The sequence below is a fragment of the Triticum dicoccoides genome, chromosome 3A (genome assembly GCF_002162155.2).
Source record: "Triticum dicoccoides isolate Atlit2015 ecotype Zavitan chromosome 3A, WEW_v2.0, whole genome shotgun sequence".
Classification (NCBI taxonomy): domain Eukaryota; kingdom Viridiplantae; phylum Streptophyta; class Magnoliopsida; order Poales; family Poaceae; genus Triticum; species Triticum dicoccoides.
Window position 1 is genome coordinate 497,155,305 of NC_041384.1, and position 14,279 is coordinate 497,169,583.

The following is a 14,279-nucleotide window of genomic DNA, read 5'->3' on the forward strand; positions in this document are numbered from 1 at the left end:
TTGCGCCGCCCGCCGCTAGGAGCCGCCGCCGCCGATGCCGTCGCCACCACCCCGCGCCACCCCACGCCGCCCGGAGCCCCGCCGGAACCTCGCCGGAGCCCGAGACGAGGTAGCTGCCCGCCGCCCCGGTTTTCTGAGAAAAACCAATCCGATTTTTTTAGAAAACCCTAGTTTTACTTTTTAGACCAGTTTATTTTATTTTCTTCCGGTTTATTTAATTCCAGCGAGCGTCGCTCGTTCGTTTGTTATAACGGACGCGTTCACCGTTTAGTTCCAGAAAACGAACATTCGTTCGCTAATCTGTTCGTCATTTTTCTTTTTCTCGGATTTTCCGCGATTATTTCTGATCGCGATTTCTGATCCGATTTCCGTTTTAGTTTAACTTTTCGCTCGTTTATCGGAATCAGGCGATTCAAGCGTCTAGAGTTTTGTCTCGAGACCCTCTTTCCGTTTAACCAACTCAAACAAGTTTTTGCTTCACTAAAATTGTAACATCCCAAATTTTCAATTTGTAATGTTATATATTAGATCATAAATGCATATCATATTTTATTTTGCTTTTGGTTTTGATCCTAGAAATTCTACGCAACTCAAGGACCCACGGAGAGAGTTGGGGATTTCATTATTTTCATATTTGAGTTTTCTCAAATTTTGAGAATAGGATCATTTGATTTTATTTATTTTATCATCAGTTATTTCTATTACAAAAATATGAGAGAGGGAATAAAATGACTTTCCCAAAATAAAGAAATATTGAGGATTTAATAATAAAATCAAATAAGATTTTATTTTGGAATTTTCCGTTGTTTTATTTGAATTTAGGAAAATGTGTGTTTTTCAAAATTGCATTTAGGCCCCAAATAAATGTTCACCTTGTGCGGCTTGATTTTAGAAGCCAGGGAAAATTTACTTCGGGATTTTTGAAGTCCGTTTAGTATTTCTTTATATTTTTCTTCTGCGTGTAATTATTTTAAAAAACAAACCGACCTACGGGCCGTGTCCGACCAGGACTCCCGGCCCGTTAGGCTATATAAGCCGGGGGAGAGGCCCAGCCGAGCCAGCGCCCCAGCCCCCAAAACACTAGCCGCCAGCTCCCGCCACCGCCGCTGCACGCCGCCCGAGGTCCACCGCCGCCTCGATTTCCGCGCTGTTTTTTTTCGAAAAACCGTTCGATTTTTCCATCTGTTTTTTAGTTTTGTTTTTTAAATAGATCGTTTTTCCAGTTTATTTAATTTAGCGAGCGTTCGTCGTTTTTCTTTTTCTCGGATTAAATCCGCGATTTTTCTGATCGCGATTCCTGATCCGATTTTCATTTTAGTATAACTTTTCGCTCGTTTATCGGAATCAAGCGATTCAAGCGCCTGGAGTTTCGTCCCGAAACCCTCTAACCTTTTAACCAACTTAAACAAGTTTTTGCTACTGTAAAATTTGCGTTAGATCCAGATTAGTAGAACGAAGTTGTTTTCTTTCGCCATTTGACTTTCGTTGCTTCGTTTGATTTGATTCTTTTTGCAAACCGGAGTTCTTAAGTTGAACCTTCTGGTTAGATCTTTTATTTGACTTTTACCTGTGCATTAGATGAGTACTTATTGTATGCTTGTTTGTTTGTCTGTGATAGAATACCCGAAGTGCGCTGCTTGTTACTTCGAATCGTTAGGTTTCCGGGATCATCAGGAAGGCAAGTAACACTTTGACCATACCTTTTCTACTACCCAGTTTTATTGCATTAGATCAATCCTCACACATTGCATGATTAGGATCTAATTAAATTGTGGGATGAGAAGTAATTGAGGTAGTACCTATTACCTGTTTATTATCAAACCTTTGGGAGTTACTTCTACGTTTGCTTATTATGCCATGCTATGCTAGTAGACGTGGATTGGGTGAGTGATATCCATGACAGATGTGAGTTTGTTAATTAATGGTTTATCTAAGGGGGCAACTTAAAAACACATCTGGGTGGATTGAGGCACCTGGCTATTCCAGGACTCGCCTGTTTTCTTTTGGACCGCCACCCAGGCTCAAAGGGATCATGAGATTATTCATGCTAGAAACTTCCGTGTGCAGCCACAAGCTATTATGGGCTCTAGCATAGTTGACTAAGTCGTGCGAACTCTTACAGTGGTAGACTAGCAGATGTAGGGGATGTAGGTGGTACGGTCTACCCGATCGTAAGGTGCTAGCGCTTCTGAAAGACTATGTCTCGGTCATCCGTCTTCTCAAACACCATGTAGTGCGAGAAACCAAATGGAGGCGATCGAGTCTTGTGGGGAAAAGTGTGCAAACCGCTGCAGAGTGTAATAAACTAATCATGATTAGCCGTGTCCCTGGTTATGCACGATCTTGAGTATCTAGTACTTGGATTATCATGTCAATCTCAACATGTTACCCTAAAATAATTTTGTTGGGTTTTGTTTAATGATGATGCTTAATTGGGATTGAGAATGCTGTCAACCATTCTCAATGTTTAACAACTACCATGATAGTTAAATAAAATTTATTCCTTTGAAGTAGGGAAAAATTGGCTTTATGCAAAATTGTAACCATAGAGCTTTCCACCAGCCAAACATGCATATAGTATAGTTGTTTCATTCTATTACTCTCTATGTGTTACCTTGCCAGCATATTCCATGTGCTGACCCGTTTCGGGCTGCATCTTAATGCTGCAGACTTTTCAGACGACGATTAAGGAGTTTTTAGGTCGTGGTTCTATACTTAGTGATGCCGTTGGATTTGATGGACTCACTTATCTTCCAAGCCTTCCGCTTTTATCGTTATTAGATGGCCTTAAGCCATATTTATTGTAATAAGTTCTCTATGGAGACACTCGATGTAATAAGTGTGTGATTGCTACTCTGTTATAAATCCTCCGTGTACTGTGTGGTGTCAGCATTACTGATCCAGGGATGACATCGGAGCACAGAGATCAGACTGTTTGAGGTCTGGTCGCTACAGAGATGGTATCAGAGCACACGCTGGCTGTAGGACACGACCACTAAGCTAAAGACCTAGATCACTATTCACTCTCTTCTCTTCTGACTCCTCATCTTTTCTACTCTTTTAGGATGGCGGATGCAAGGAACAAGTTCAGGCAACCAGATGAAGATACACCCTTTGGACGACACTTGAAGGAAGTCACTAGATACCTGAACATAGTAGTACCAAGCTTCACCGGAACCTATAACGCCACTTTACCTGAAGAAGAGCGCTGAATGATTCAAGTTCAAGTTCCAGGAAGGACGTTCATGCCAGTCACTGAGCCCATAGAGTTTTCTTTTGATGCACCAACTTGGAATCTAGGAAAGAACATGGCTACACACATCGCCATGGGACGTATTGGAGAAGTCTACCGCAAGCACCTCAAGGATACTATCTACCAGATTTGTGGGCGCCGAGATGAACACTGGCAGATGATCAGCACCAGGAAGGATAGATCAATCGCAGCTTTTATCCAGGAGTTAAACCAGCTCATTCGATGACAGGAAAACCAGATGTGCGCCGACATGATAGATCTGAAGAAGGCAAGGACAAGAATCAAGGAACTGGAGGAAGAACTCAAGGCTACACGTGAAGATTATGAAGAGGAAATTGAAGTACTAGTGGATAAGAATGCCGACCTAACAATGAAGATCGGGATATTTATGGGAGGCCCTACACCAGTAGATGAAGACGAAGAACCCAAGGAGATTAGCCCGGAAGACTACATCATCATCGACGACACCGATTCGGATCCAGATGATAGTGATGATGACTATGTTGATGAAGCTGGAGCAGATATCATGGAGTCTGCAACCGAAGAATATTTCTAGTAGACCACCCCATCAGTAGTAGTAGTCCACCATGTAAATATAGTAGTCCGAGCACTTTTGCGATGGTTAGATCGATTGTATGCCCTTGTTTGATTGAATGAAGTGAATTGTTTGCTTTTGCCTCATGTGCATATGGGTAGTGTTTTCTCTTTAGACGCCCTCTATTCTTACATCTCATCTTTTCTAAACCCTCAGATGCCTCCGAGACGTGACCCCGGATTTACCTTTCCACCGGAGCTCACCCAGTTGATCCACCAGCAGAACACATTGATGCAATTGCTAGTCCAGAATCAGAATCAGGGGAACAACAACAACAACCCACCACCACCACCACTTGTTGATCACTTAGCCCGTTTTCTTAGGCTGAATCCGCCGGTGTTTTCCAGTAGCACCGAGCTGATAGTAGCAGATGATTGGCTCCGCAAGACAGCTAGAGAGTTGACCACAGCAGGATGCACAGATGTGGAGAAGGTGAAGTTTGCCGCATATCAGCTAGAAGGACCCGCAGCATCATGGTGGGAGAATTTCACAGCCACTTATCCAGTCAACACTATCACTTGGGACCAGTTTCAGCAGGCTTTTCGTACTGCCCATGTTTCACCAGGAGCTATGACCATGAAGAAGTGTGAGTTTCGCAACTTGCGCCAAGGAGGATGGACAGTTGGCCAGTATCTGGAGGACTTTAGTAAGTTAGCACGTTATGCCCCAGATGACGTTGCTACGGATGCAGCTAAGCAGGAGAAGTTTCTGGAAGGACTGAATGATGAGTTGAGCATACAGTTGATGGTAGCAACCTTCAACAACTACCAGGAGTTGGTAGATCATGCTCTTATGATTGAAGCGAAGCAGTAGCAAATTGAGAATCGCAAGAGGAAGTATGGACAAGGGAAGTACAATTCAGGAGCTCAGCAGAAGCCATGTTTTACCCCTAGACCAGGAGGACATTTTAAGCATACCCATGGAGGAGGTAGCTCGCACAATCACAATGGCACCAAGAATGGTAATGGCAACGGAGGAAGCAACGGCCAGAACCGCACCAACCCATCAACCCCAGCCAAGAAAGACCTGAGCCAAGTCACTTGCTTTAAGTGTTCAAAGACCGGACATTATGCCAATGAATGTCCTGAATTACAAAATGGAAATAGCAATGGAAGTTCTGGGAAGAAGCCGAACCCTTTCAACAGGGGACAGGTGAACCACGTTAGCGTGAAGGAGGTTGAAGCTCAGCCTGATGCAGTAATAGGTAAGTTTTTGGTTAAGTCATTTACTGCACTCGTTCTTTTTGATACTGGTGCATCGCATTCATACATCTCAAGGGGATTTGTGGATAAGTATAAACTTCCAACCCAAGCCCTTAGGTCACCCATGTTAGTAACCTCGCCTGGAGCAGAGTATATGGCTAGTCTATGGTGTGATCGGTTACCATTAAGGATTGGTAACTATGTTTTTCCCTCAGACCTAATAGTATTGGAATCCCAAGGATTGGATGTGATATTAGGCATGGATTGGTTATCAAAGTATGAAGGGAATATTGAATGCGCCAGTAAGTCAATTCTGCTTACCACACCAGAAGGGAGAAGGATCAAGTATGTATCCCGGCATGTGCCAAAGAGGACTCAAGTAAATTGCTTAACAGGAGTTGTGTAGGAGGAAGTACCAGTGGTAAAGGATTTCCCTGAAGTATTTCCAGAAGAGTTGCCAGGCATGCCACCAGAGAGAGATATTGAGTTTTTAATTGAGCTATTGCCAGGCACTGGGCCAATATCAAAGAGACCATATAGGATGCCAGCAAAGGATTTGGTAGAAATTAAGAAGCAAATTAAGGAGTTATTGGATAAAGGATATATTCGCCCAAGTTCTTTGCCTTGGGGATCGCCAGTACTTCTAGTGGAGAAGAAGGATGGATCGTTAAGGATGGTTGTTGATTATCAAGGATTGAATGAAGTAACAATCAAGAACAAGTACCCACTACCGATGATCAATGATCTGTTCGATCGATTGCAAGGAGCCAAGGTATTTTCCAAGATCGATTTGCGATCAGGATACCACCAGTTGAAGATTCGAGAACAGGATATTCCTAAGACAGCTTTTACCACCAGGTATGGGTTGTATGAGTATACCATTATGTCATTTGGTCTGACTAACGCACCTGCATATTTTATGAACATGATGAACAAAGTGTTTATGGAGTTCTTGGATAAGTTCGTCATAGTGTTCATTGATGATATCCTGGTTTACTCGAAGAATGAAGAGGAACATAAGGAGCATTTGCGTTTGGTACTTGGAAAGCTCAGAGAACATCAATTATATGCCAAGTTTAGCAAATGTGAGTTTTGGTTGAAGGAAGTAGGATTCCTCGGACACGTTATATCTGGAGAAGGTATAGCAGTTGATCCCACTAAAGTTGATACCGTGACCAAGTGGGAAGCACCAACCACAGTTGGAGAGATCCGGAGTTTTCTTGGACTCGCAGGATACTACCGAAGATTTATTGAGAATTTCTCAAAGATTGTGAAGCCTATGACGGAGTTATTAAAGAAGGAAACCAAGTTCATATGGATGGAGGAATGTGAGGCTAGTTTCCAGGAGTTGAAGAAACGTTTGGTTACCTCACCAGTGTTGATTTTGCCAGACCAGACCAAGGATTATGAGGTGTATTGCAACGCTTCATGTCGGGGACTTGGAGCAGTGCTTATGCAGGAAGGAGAGTTGTTTCATATGCCTCAAGACAACTAAAACCTCACGAGTTGAATTATGCTACGCATGATTTGGAATTAGCAGTCGTAGTGCATGCACTGAAAACATGGAGACATTTCCTCATTGGAAACCATTGCGAGGTGTACACGGATCATAAGAGTTTGAAGTACATTTTCACACAGAAGGAGTTGAATCTCAAACAAAGGAGATGGTTGGAGCTCATCAAGGATTATGACATGAAATTGCATTATCATCCCGGGAAGGCTAATGTAGTAGCTGACGCATTAAGTCGTAAGAGCCATGTCAATACATTAATGACAGGAGAAATACCAAGGGAGTTAGCAAAAAATCTTCGCAAACTATGTTTGGAAATAGTTCCGAGAGGCTATGTAGCAGCACTAGAGATTTAGTCCACATTGATGGATAAAATCAGAGAAGCTCAAAGGACTAACAAGGAGATTGCTTCTATTAAGGAGAAACTTAGCAAAGGAAAGGCTAAGGGATTTCGTGAGGATGAGCGATACCCTATGGTTTGAAGACCGTGTTTATGTGCCCAATGACCCGGAGATCAGGAAGTTGATACTGCAAGAGGCACACGATTCACCATATTCGATTCACCCAGGAAATACCAAGATGTATTTGGATTTGAAGGATATTTTCTGGTGGACCGGAATGAAGAAGGATATTGCGGAGTATGTAGCAGTTTGTGATGTATGTCAGAGAGTAAAGGCAGAGCATCAGAAGCCAGCAGGATTGTTACAAGCATTACCGATACCCGAATGGAAGTGGGATAAGCTAGGCATGGATTTTATCACGGGATTACCCAGGACTCGTTCAGGCTATGACTCAATTTGGGTTGTAGTTGATCGATTGACGAAGGTAGCTCATTTCATCCCAGTAAAGACTACCTACACCAGTGCTAAGTTAGCAAAGATACACATGACCAGGATCGTATGTCTGCATGGAGTTCCGAGGAGTGTCGTATTAGATAGAGGAACCCAGTTTACCTCAAAGTTCTGGAAACAGTTGCACGAAACTTTGGGAACCAGGCTAGAATTCAGTACAGCTTTTCATCCACAGACAGATGGACAGACCGAGAGAGTTAATCAGATTTTGGAGGATATGCTGAGAGCTTGTGCGCTAGATTATGGATCTAGTTGGGACGACAATTTGCCATATGCAGAGTTCTCTTACAACAACAGTTACCAAACCAGTATGAAGATGGCCCCTTTCGAAGCATTGTACGGAAGGAGGTGCAGGACACCGTTGTCATGGGACGAAGTTGGAGACCGCCAGTTGTTTGGACCTGACTTGATTAAAGAGTCTGAATAGAAGGTGAAGTTGATTCGTGATAGGCTCAAGATAGCCCAGTCCAGACAGAAGAGTTATGCAGATTCAAAATGCAAGGAGACAGTTTACGAGGTTGGAGATAGAGCTTATCTTCGAGTATCACCACTTCGAGGAACAAAGCGTCTTGGAGTTAAAGGAAAGTTAGCGCCACGATTTGTAGGACCATATCGAGTTTTGGAGCGTATGGGAGAAGTGGCCTAAAAGTTGGAATTGCCCGAAGGATTGTCAGGAGTTCATGATGTGTTCCACGTTTCTCAATTGAAGAAGTGCCACGCAGAGATGGCTGACATACCCTTGAGAGACACCGTGCCATTGGAAGCAATTCAGTTGGATAACGATTTGACCTATGAGGAGAAACCAATTAAGATTCTCGAGTTTGCCAGTCGGGTCACTCGCAGCAAGGTTATCAAGTTCTATAAAGTTCAGTGGAGCCGCCACACAGAGGATGAAGCCACCTGGGAACGAGAGGAAGATTTGCTCAAAGACCATCCTCACCTATTTTCTAGCCAACCCAAATCTCGAGGGCGAGATTCATCTTAAGGGGGGTAGGTTTGTAACATCCCAAATTTTCAATTTGGAATGTTATACATTAGATCATAAATGCATATCATATTTTATTTTGCTTTTGGTTTTGATCCTAGAAATTCTACGCAACTCAAGGACCAACGGACAGAGTTGGGGATTTCATTATTTTCATATTTGAGTTTTCTCAAATTTTGAGAATAGGATCATTTGATTTTATTTATTTTATCATCAATTATTTCTATTACAAAAATATGAGAGAGGGAACAAAATGACTTTCCCAAAATAAAGAAATATTGAGGATTTAATAATAAAATCAAATAAGATTTTATTTCAGAGTTTTTCATTGTTTTATTTGAATTTAGGAAAAATGTGCGTTTTTCAAAATTGCATTTAGGCCCCAAATAAATGTTCACCTTGTGCGGCTTGATCTTAGAAGCCCGGGAAAATTTATTTCGGGATTTTTGGAGTCCGTTTGGTATTTCTTTTTATTTTTCTTCCATGTGTAATTATTTAAAAAAACGGACCGACCTACGGGCCGTGTCCGACTAGGACTCCCGGCCCGTTAGGCTATATAAGCCGGGGGAGAGGCCCAACCGAGCCAGCGCCCCAGCCCCCAAAACCCTAGCCGCCAGCTCCCGCCGGCGCCACCATCGCCGCCGCCGCCGCCGCCGCCGCCGGACGCCGCCGCCGCCGCACGCTGCCCGAGGTCCGCCGCGGCCTCGATTTCCGTGTCGGTTTTTTTTTCGAAAAACCTTTCGGTTTTTCCGTCGGTTTTTTTAGTTTTGGTTTTTTTAAATAGATCGGTTTTCCCAGTTTATTTAATTTAGCGAGCGTTCGTCATTTTTCTTTTTCTCGGATTAAATCCGTGATTTTTCTGATCGCGATTCCTGATCCGATTTTCGTTTTAGTATAACTTTTCGCTCGTTTATCGGAATCAGGCGATTCAAGCGCCTGGAGTTTCGTCTAGAAACCCTCTATCCGTTTAACCAACTTAAACAAGTTTTTGCTACTGTAAAATTTGCCTTAGATCAAGATTAGTAGAACGAAGTTGTTTTCTTTCGCCGTTTGACTTTCGTTGCTTCGTTCGATTTGATTCTTTTTGCAAACCGGAGTTCTTAAGTTGAACCTTCTGGTTAGATCTTTTATTTGACTTTTACCTGTGCATTAAATGAGTACTTATTGTATGCTTGTTTGTTTGTCTGCGATAGAATACCCGGAGTGCGCCGCTTATTACTTCGAATCGTTAGGTTTCCCGGATCATCAGCAAGGCAAGTAACACTTTGATCATACCTTTTCTACTACCCAGTTTTATTGCATTAGATCAATCCTCACACATTGCATGATTAGAATCTAATTAAATTGTGGGATGGGAAGTAGTTGAGGTAGTACCTATTACCTGTTTATTATCAAACCTTTGGGAGTTACTTCTATGTTTGTTTATTATGCCATGCTATGCTAGTAGACGTGGATTGGGTGAGTGATATCCATGACAGATGTGAGTTTGTTAATTAATGGTTTATCTAAGGCGGCAACTTAAAAACACATCTGGGTGGATTGAGGCACCTGGGTATTCCAGGACTTGCCTGTTTTCTTTTGGATCGCCACCCAGGCTCAAAGGGATCATGAGATTATTCATGCTAGAAACTTCCTTGTGCAGCCACAAGCTATTATGGGCTCTAGCATAGTTGACTAAGTCGTGCGAACTCTTACAGTGGTTGACTAGCAGATGTAGGGGATGTAGGTGGTACGGTCTACCCGATCGTAAGGTGCTAGCGCTTCTGAAAGACTATGTCTCGGTCATCCGTCTTCTCAAACACCATGTAGTGCGAGAAACCAAACGGAGGCGATCGAGTCTTGTGGGGAAAAGTGCGCAAACCTCTGCAGAGTGTAATAAACTAATCATGATTAGCCGTGTCCCCGGTTATGGACGATCTTGAGTATCTAGTACTTGGATTATCATGTGAATCTCAACATGTTACCCTAAAATAATTTTGTTAGGTTTTGTTTAATGATGATGCTTAATTGGGATTGAGAATGCTGTCAACCATTCTCAATGTTTAACAACTACCATGATAGTTAAATAAAATTTATTCCTTTAAAGTAGGGAAAAATTGGCTTTACGCAAAACTGTAACCATAGAGCTTTCCACCAGCCAAACATGCATATAGTATAGCTGTTTCATTCTATTACTCTCTATGTGTTACCTTGCCAGCATATTCCATGTGCTGACCCATTTCGGGCTGCAACGTTAATGTTGTAGACTTTTCAGACGATGATTAAGGAGTTTTTAGGTCGTGGTTCTATACTCAGTGATGTCGTTGGAGTTGATGGACTCACTTATCTTCCAAGCCTTCCGCTGTTATCATTATTAGATGGCCTTAAGCCATATTTATTGTAATAAGTTCTGTATGGAGACACTCGATGTAATAAGTGTGTGATTGCTACTCTGTTATAAATCCTCCGAGTACTGTGTGGTGTCAGCATTACTGATCCAGGGATGACACCGGAGCACAGAGATCAGACTGTTTGAGGTCTGGTCACTACAAAAATTTGACCTAGATCTAGAATAGTAAACGAGGTTTGTTTCTTTCGCCGTTTGACATTCCTTGCTTCGTTCGATTTGATTCTTTTTGTAAACCGGAGTTCTGAAGTTGAACTTTCTGGTTAGATCTCTTATTTGAGTTTTACCAATGCATTAGTTGAGTACTTATTGTATGCTTGTTTGTTTGTGATAGAGTACCCGGAGTGCGCCGCTTGCTACTTTGAATCGCTAGGTTTCACGGATCATTAGCAAGGCAAGTAACACTTACATCATACCTGTCACATCCCTAGCTTCTGGCATTGCACTAGGGTAACTTCATGTGTGCATCATGTTTAAACTTTGAAAGAAACTTGAAATGGGGATTGCCTAAACCCTAGCATTAAAGGAATTCACTAGGTTCAACCAAAATATTTCCAGTAAATCCAAATGGCTTTAAAAAAATGTTCATCATTCTTGGAAAAAGCTGGAAACAGTAACCAGAGGTGATGCAAATTTTTGCATGACATATTTGGGCTCTGGATTAAATCATATGTTATTTGAATTTGGGCATTTAAATGCTAGTAAATATTTTAAATGCCCAAGTAATCCTAAACTGAAATGTTCCATGTTGGGTATATTCTATACAGTGGGCATGTTCAGTTTGGTGATTTTTGTAAGGGTCTAGGTATTTTTAGAAAAGCCACAAAGATTACAGAAAAATAGAAAAGAAAAATAAAGAGAGAGAGAGAGAGAGAGAGAGAGAGAGAGAGAGAGAGAAACCCACCTGGGCCTCACCTGTGCTGGCCCAGCCCACCTGGCTTGTGCCAGTCGTCACCCACCTCTGCCAGTAGGCAGAGGCGTGTCGCCGGCGCGCGCACCCGCGGCCACCTCCTGCTTCCACCTCCTGCTGCCTCCCCGTCCCCATTTGAGCACCACGAAGACGCCCAGCACCCCCTGCACCTCTCCCCTCTCTCCCCCTCATCTCCCTCACCCTCTCCCGCGATGGCCGAGCGCCATCCTCGCCGCCGTTCGCCGTAGTCATCACCAGAGCCACCCCCTCGCCCCTCTGACGTGCCCATGAGCTCCGCCTCCATCGTCTACGCCTCCTCGACGACTCACGCGACACCGGATGCCTCCAAGCACCGACCCCGATGCCTTCTTCTTCCTCGGTCCGCCGAGATCACCGGCGATCGTGTACCCTCCTCGACGCGTCCCCGCCCCTGCCGACCCCTCCGTTAGCCTCTCTGTGAGCTTCCGCGTCGAACCCGTCTCCTCCCTCTCTCGATTATGCTCTCTAGCTCCGTTCCCCATCTCCGTCGAAGCTTGCCGCCGCCGCGAATGTCGCCATCGTCGTTACGGTCAGACAACGCCACGTATGAGCACCCGGTCGAGTCCCTGCTGCCCCGTAGCTTCTGCCCGTGCACTTCGTTCGCTCTAAATCGAGCTGCAGCCCCGCGCCCGCAACCAGTCGAGCTCCGGCCGCCGCCCAGCTCACTGTCGTCACTGCCACCGGCTACCCCAGCTCGCCCCGTGTGCTCCAGAAGATGCATCGCGCCTCCAGCTCGTCGTAGACGCAAACCACGCGCGAAACGGTGCTCCGTGCCACCGTCTCGAGCAACTCCGGCGAGTTCCGGCCGTTGCTGTGGTCGCCGGTGTCGACCGCTGACGTGGCAGATTATATTAGTACTAATTATGTTATTAGTCTAACCCTGTGACACTGACAGATGAGCCCCATCGTCTAATTAAACTTAGTTTACTTTCTGTTTAAGTTTAACTAACCACGATGGGCCCACGCATCAGCTTTGACCATGCTGACGAGGCAGTTAACTGGGCCCACACGTCAGTGACCCTAACCAGCACTGGTTCACTGACTAGTGGACCCCACTGGTCAGGTTTGACCCCGGGCAGCCCTGTTGACCTGCTGAGGTCAGCATGACGTAATGCTAATGCAATAATGTAATTTCTGGATTTATTTCTATTCAGGAAATTCCAGAAAATTACCTAAACTTCTAAAAATCATAGAAAATCAACCGTAACTCCAAATGAAGTAAATTATATATGAAAAATTATCAGAAAAATTCAAGGAATCCATCTGTACCATTTTCATGCATGTTTGAGAAAGTTAACCTCACTGTTTAGGATGAAACATGATTAGGTCAAATTTCATAATAGGTTTGGAGTTGGAATTTGATATAGTTTTGAATTCCACTTCAATTTAAATGACTTTCTGTTGCATTAGCCCAAATCACAACATATTGCCATGTCATGATCATGCATCATATTGTTGCATTGCATTGATTCTATTCTTCCTTGTTTGCCGGTAATTGCCCCCTCTCAGTAGACGTTGTTTCCGACGACGTGATCGATGACACCAATGAAGAGCTATTCTATCTTCAGAAGTGCCAGGCAAGCAAAAACCCTTGTTCATTCTGATACAATACCCCTCTCTTGCTCCTGCTCTCTTTTACTGCATTAGGACAACAACGATTCAACTGTTACATGCTGCAGTAGTTGAACCCCTTTCCTCTGCATGACCTGTCATTGCCACAGTAAATAGATGAAACCCACTAGCATGAGTAGGAGTTGTTTGAGCCCTGATGTGCCTACTCATTCATGTTTGTTTGTCATGCCTGCTACTGCTTAGAGTTGAGTCAGGTCTGATTCATCGGGGATGAATCAGAGGTGTGTGAACATGTCCTACTGTGTGTGAGCTAAGTGTGTGAACACGATTTGGTAAAGGTAGTGGTGGGAGGCCATGTAGGAGTACATGGTGGGTTGTCTCATTGAAACCGTTCTTAGGAACTGAGTTCTGTGTTTGTGATCCATGACCAGCTACTACCACGCATTGGGCCCGAAACCAATGGACCCTCTCGGCTTATTAACTGCCCTTGTCCTCTGTCCAGGAGTTGCAACTAGTTTCTGGTGTTTGTAGGATATGTGTTGGCGGCCGTGCGTAGCGCTGACCCTAGGGGTGGGCTATGATGCGGTAGATACACCGTGGCACGATGTACCGGGCGCCCGTTTGGTGTCTCGGGAACCCTGCACACATCGTTTGGGGCTGTGAGCGAAACTCCGGCCGGATCTCCTCGCGGATGTAACCTGAATAGGTGATAAACCTGGACTAGAGACTTGTGTGGTTAGTCAGGTCGTGGCCGACTCCCTCGCCAGGCTTTCGCTTGAAGGTTGCCGATATACACGACGTGTACATGGTGGTAAGTGGCGAGAGTGTGTGTGAAGAAGTACACCCCTGCAGGGTTATAAATGATCTATTCGAATAGCCGTGTCCATGGTAAAGGACTTCTGGGTTGCCTATAACAGTTCATAGACAAGTGAAAGTGGATACTCTAAAACTCGCAAGATAAGTGTGAGTGCTATGG